General features: G+C 33.1%; 1 long non-coding RNA gene across 1 annotated transcript in view; it reads left to right on the top strand.

Moving 5' to 3' along the window:
- The first annotated feature begins 3,027 nt into the window (after positions 1-3,027).
- LOC112396888 (uncharacterized) overlaps positions 3,028-6,134 on the top strand; it is an 83,831-nt gene continuing 80,724 nt past the window's right edge. Inside the window, exon 1 of the long non-coding RNA XR_003002669.1 lies at positions 3,028-3,093. This is a non-coding gene — a long non-coding RNA (uncharacterized LOC112396888). The remainder of the gene's footprint in view (positions 3,094-6,134) is intronic.

The following is a 6,134-nucleotide window of genomic DNA, read 5'->3' as shown; positions in this document are numbered from 1 at the left end:
CTATATTCATGTTTGTTGAATTAATAACAATGGGAGATGTGTAAACTGGAAATCTTTAAATGCTTGCTAAAAACAGGGAACATTTTCTAAAATGTGATACTATACAATAAGAATTTGAGCTTTTTTAAAAAGCTGAAAAACTTCCAAGTCTGCTCCCACAGAGTGCAGAACTGATGTCTAAAAAAGGAGTATGATGTACATGGCTAGCAAGGTGAGGACTACGGTGGTGGAGATGTCATAGAAATTGGGCTGTATAGCCTAAAGCCTCAACAAGTACCTTCTGCACACAATTCCGTAGCTGCTTTCACAAGTGGAATCCAGAACAATATACTCCATTGCCTTGATTAGAAGATATGAGAGTTATTTAAAACTGAAATAGTTTAATTATTTAGTAAAGGCATGATAAACCAAATAATATCTATCCTCATGAGATGAGTATTAGACAAGCCTATCTCTCAAAGTGCGTATTTCTGTTGTCTTAATTATACAGTTTATGATTTTATCAGGAACCATGCTCTGGGTTACAAATAGGACCTCATCAACCATGCGTTTCATCTGCCGTTCACACATTATTTTATGGGGACAGCACAATATCTACCTATGGTAATTGCATGCTGGTAATTTATTTTTAATATCTCTCAGCAGGTTTGGCTGTAATTTTAAAATAGATAATAACAGCAGTGAGTCTTACAGCAATGTGATTTTCCTCTTTATTAGATACAAAATGACTACCTTTTGTGAAACAGAGAAATAGCAAAAAGAATTATCTGAGACTTAAACATATTAGAAAAATACATTTAACAAATCATTAGATTTTGAGTGCTAAATCTGTCATCTAATTGTTTCATGAATGCATATCTTATTATTTCTTCCTTCTAAGCTGAGTATCAGTTTAGCCTATTTTTTCAAATAAATGACATTTTAAATAACGATAATTATCTATAAAATTAAAATCAACCAATTTTAACCCTTACTGGTCTTTTAAATATTTTGGTTATCTTTCTTTTTTCTTTGTTAATAAATTTATTTATTTATTTATTTATTTATTTATTTTTGGCTTCATTGGGTCATCGATGTTGGGTCTTCATGGCTGCGCACAAGCTTTCTCTAGTTGTGGCAAGAGGGGGGGCTACTCTTCGTTGTAGTATCAGTTTAGCCTATTTTTTCAAATAAATGACATTTTAAATAACGATAATTATCTATAAAATTAAAATCAACCAATTTTAACCCTTACTGGTCTTTTAAATATTTTGGTTATCTTTCTTTTTTCCTTTGTTAATAAATTTATTTATTTATTTATTTGTTTACTTATTTTTGGCTTCATTGGGTCATCATGCATCGGCAGGCGGATTCTCAACCACTGCGCCACCAGGGAAGTCCCTACCTTTCTAATATAAAATAACTAGTGCTAATCAGGAGGAAAATGTAAAAACAAAGAGAAATTATTAGGTTAAACTGTTAAGTATGTTTTTAAGTGGCATCAGCACGTGATACTCTATTTAAAGGATGTTTTACAGTACCATTAACAAAAATATATTAAATAACTCAGAAGTATATAGATCAGTTAGATGTATGAGAACCAGGCAAAATATAAAGATATTCCAGCACTTTTATGACTAAGTAGTAAAACAAGCAATGAATATAACAGAGACTGAGTCAAGAATTGACCAGGCATCATCTTGACCATCTTCCTCTTAACCAGATTTTTTCTTGATCAGTACATTTATATCTTTAGTCAAGACCTCTCTCCCGATCTCCAGCACACGTGTGTAACTGCCTGCTGGCATCTCCGCTTAGATGTCAGAGGCACCTCAGGTTACACAAACACATCTACACCAGTTATCCTTCTCCTCTAGTGTCTCTTACCTAGTAAATGATAACCTCATCCACAAAACAGCTTGAGCCAGAAACCAGGCACTATATTAACATCTTCCTCTTAACCAGTCATTGTATTGTAAGTTCTACTTTATAAATAATTTGTTCACTCTACTCTCTTGTTTCTGTTTTTACTATCAACACCAAACTCAATAATCTCTCTACTTCGGTAACATTCTAATTGTTTGGGAGAGTTCTTCACTCTTACCCCTTTCAATACAGGAGCCAGAGTATAAATTTTTAAAATTCAAATCTGATCATTTACTCCCACCCAGTATACTTTGGTGACTTCCAACTGTCCAAAAATCCCTACAGGAACTCACAAGATACTTAATTTAAAATCTACTTACTCCTCTAACTCTTATATTCTATCCATGTCTTTTCCTATTCCTTGAATAACTTAAGTTTCATGGCATTTTCAGAAAATGTCTTCTGCTCTCCTTTTTACCTAGATAAGTTCTGTTCATTTTTTAAGCATCAGTTTCCACATTACTCTTTCAGGAAGAGCTTCCTTAAATATCCCAAACTAAGTTATCCCTTTATTTTCTTTGCCCCCTTTTAAACTCCTAATACCTACCTCTCCTACTAGATTGCCATCTTCATAATGACAGAGATAAATACTTCATTCAACAACGAAATAAAACCTTGACATTAAGCTGTGGTGGGTCATTCAATTTATACTTCTCCCACCCTGTGAGAATCTCTGGTCAGTGAACTTGGTAATGAAAACTTCAAACAGCTGGCTGTCTGGAAAGATGGTTTTGTCCAATAACCATTTGCATGTTGAAATTTCTAGTTCTTTCTAGCTCCAGATCCATATGTTTATCTAGCTGCTTCCTGGATATTCCAACTGAATGTTTCCAGTTAATCAAAATCACATGTGTTAAAAAAGTACAACTCTTAGAACTAGTAAGAGGGGTCACTTCTCTGGGCCCCTGAACTTTAGGGGTCCCACATACCAAAATCATACTAGATGTAAATTTGCTGAAGAACACGAGTGCCTCTCTAACTCAGAATTTGGCACTCCACGGAATGCCCCATACACTTAAACATTTATTTTCATACTAACTTATTAACTAACACTGTTTAGGCCCCAGGGAAATTGTTCTTCACATAACTCACCCTCTGTCCTTAAAACAAAATGTGACTGTGGGCAAATGCAATGACAGCTTGAGGATTTTGCTGCTGCCACCATCTGAGCAGAAACCACTTCAAAGGGTGAGTCCAGTTTTAAACAGTGGCAGAGAAAAAGCATATAAACTAATTTGTCAAATTCTTCCTCTCAGCAAGATTGCAGGGTGTTCCTTCTTAACAAAATACTGTTTGCCAGTAGTGTCAACTATCTGTTATTTGTTTTCCTTCATCTTTCAGTTTATAATTCTAGAAGAACTCAAGGTTTAGCATGGTATTCACAAGGGTTGCACATGTGAGATGAAGAAAATTGACAGTGTTAAACAATTTGTATTGTTCTTTAAAAATACATTAATTCTATAAAAATATGTCTAGTCATAATATGTGTGAAGCATGTTTTTTATATTTCCATATGGAACTACATATTACTTCAAGAGATGGTTAAAACTGTGATATAAGTGATAATTTCTTATGTAAAGAAATTAAAATAGTTTGCAATATTTTTCTGTGATAATAATAATAATTTACTGTGTAAAATTCTCTTACAATGTTTGAGCTCAGTTTATTTGAAGTCTCAGTATTATTTTAAGAATTTTTTGACAGTTCAATTTCCTAAGTATTCAAAAGAGCAGTTTTGCTAATAAATTAATTTTAAGAAACTACCTAGGAATTATTATGATTCAAAAAAGATCTTATTTAGCATTAGTGTCAATTGGTATTATGTCGAAAGAACATGAATTGTGTGAAAACCATGATTATTACAATATAATTAGTGGATTTGCTGAAATAAAGGCAAGAAAATAATTATAAATAACAAAATGTAATTGATAAGGAATTGCATATCTTTCTCTTACTGTGTGTTCAGACATTGCTGTTTATCCACAGAACACCAAGATATGTGTAATAACTAAATTCTCTTGGATATTTTATAAACTTTCAGTAATATAAAAATCATAATTTTACATTTTTTGGGTATTTGTAATATAGTTGTATGAGACAGAGTAAGTTGGTAGAACATATATGATGTGATACTACTAGCTTTACTTAAAATATTTAATTATTAATCATATAGTAAGTTCGCCTCCATTTGCACTCTTCTCAAGTGTTATAAATATTAGGAGCAGGCTTGTCTTAAACTTAACTTATCCTTCTGTAACCCCACCTAATCATAGAAAATCACACCACTAATCCTCTATTTGCTTTATCCACTTCTTTTAATATTGAGGACCTCATCTAATCTGAGGGTCTTCAAAAATACTGTTCTCTTCAGTTAGAACAGATCTTACTTTCATTCTCAATTTAGCGAATTCCAATCCAGTTTGAATAATAATGTTTTAGGGATACCATCCCTAATCCATTTGGTTAATCCATTTCTTTTGCAACATACTCGTATTGCACTTTTCGTAGTAAATATTTATTTACCATTTTAAAATTTGTCTTCCCTTTAAAATTGTATGTTCCAAAAGTAAGATATGGCTCTAAAATATTCACCATTGTTTTCCAAACACAGTGCAGTGTCTGCCTCATGGCATGTATTTATTAAATTGAATTACATTGGTTTGAATTAAAAGCATTTAATTGAAAGTAGGGCCAAGAATAGAATCATTTCTCTAGAAAATGAGTCCATGATTTAAGTAAAATATGAAAAGCATAATGAAGATTAACAAAATAGGAACATAACTGAGCAAGGAAAGTTGATAAGAGGGAAATCTGAATGCTGTATTTCATATGCTGAATTTACCAACACAACCAGATATCCATTCCAGCAAATGTCATTACAGCTTCTTCGCATTATTTTTCAACTTACTAATGCCGCAAGCCCACTTTTAAGGAGGATACTTGTGTGTGTGTGTGTGTGTGTGTGTGTGTGTGTGTGTGTGGTACACGGGCCTCTCACAGTTGTGGCCTCTCCCGCTGCGGAGCACAGGCTCCAGACGCGCAGGCTCAGCGGCCATGGCTCATGGGCCCAGTTGCTCCGTGGCATGTGGGATCTTCCCAGACCGAGGCACGAACCCGTATCCCCTGCATCGGCAGGCAGACTCTCAACCACTGCGCCACCAGGGAAGCCTGAGGAGAATACTTTTAAATCTGTTTCTATAACAGGCTTTCAGTAATTTAGACAAAGGATGTTCGGACTGTTCACTTAATGTGAAACTTTGATCTAAAGTTGCTTCACTGAAAGAAAAATAAAAGTGTCAGAAATTTGTACAGCTTTTACATTTTTCATTGTTTAGTCTCTCTGATTGATTCTATGTTCTAAAATTGAAATAGAGGTTTGAACTTTAGAAAGACCTGGAAAAAGTTTCTGCAAGATCAAGTTGCTAAGAAAATAAATTATCTACTCTATATTTATATACTTCAAATTAAATGTTTCTAATTTTAGTACATTCACTAAAGAAAACATTTTCCTTGACTTATAAATAAAAGCATTTTTCTCTGATGCAGACTGGTGTATAAGGGAACACAAAATCTTTCCCTAGAGATGGAATGTGATAAGAAACTATTTTTATTGTCATTGCAGTTTATAATCTTGCTGAAGGAATTATAGCTAATAGTCTAGCCATTTTCTGTTTAACACTCACTTATTATATTTTAAATCATTTTAGAGTAGTCATAAAGTACCTATGTTGCTCTTATGATATTTAAACTTATAATAACACTGTACTTATATACCAGTAGACTACCTCGTGGTATACTCAAAGAATGTAATAAACATAAATTATTCAGTAACTATTTACTAAGGCTAAGAGCCATGTGCAATTTAAATCACATCTAAAATATATTTTTACTACATGTGGTACAATTTTTAGAAAATATTCAGAATATAACTCAAAACACTAAATTCTTTCAAGTTGACTCATGATATCTGGGTTTTCTTTAATGCTTCGATGCTATGAAATACCTTCAGTTTGGAATTTAATTGGTGGACAGATTTGCAAGATTGAAAATTATTTTATACTATGTAGAGAACTATGTTAGACCTTTATACTTAAACCGGGCCTTCTTTTAAACTGTATTTACAGGCACACCTCAAAGATATCATGGGTTCAGTTCCACACCACTGAAGTAAAGCAAATATTGTGATATAAGTCATACAAATTTTTTGGTTTCCCAGTGTATATAAAAGT

This window comes from Neophocaena asiaeorientalis, unplaced genomic scaffold (assembly GCF_003031525.2).
Source record: "Neophocaena asiaeorientalis asiaeorientalis breed wild unplaced genomic scaffold, Neophocaena_asiaeorientalis_V1.1 scaffold420, whole genome shotgun sequence".
In the NCBI taxonomy this organism is placed as follows: Eukaryota; Metazoa; Chordata; class Mammalia; order Artiodactyla; family Phocoenidae; genus Neophocaena; species Neophocaena asiaeorientalis.
The sequence above is the reverse complement of the archived record's forward strand: the minus strand, read 5'-3'. Positions and strand labels throughout refer to the sequence as shown.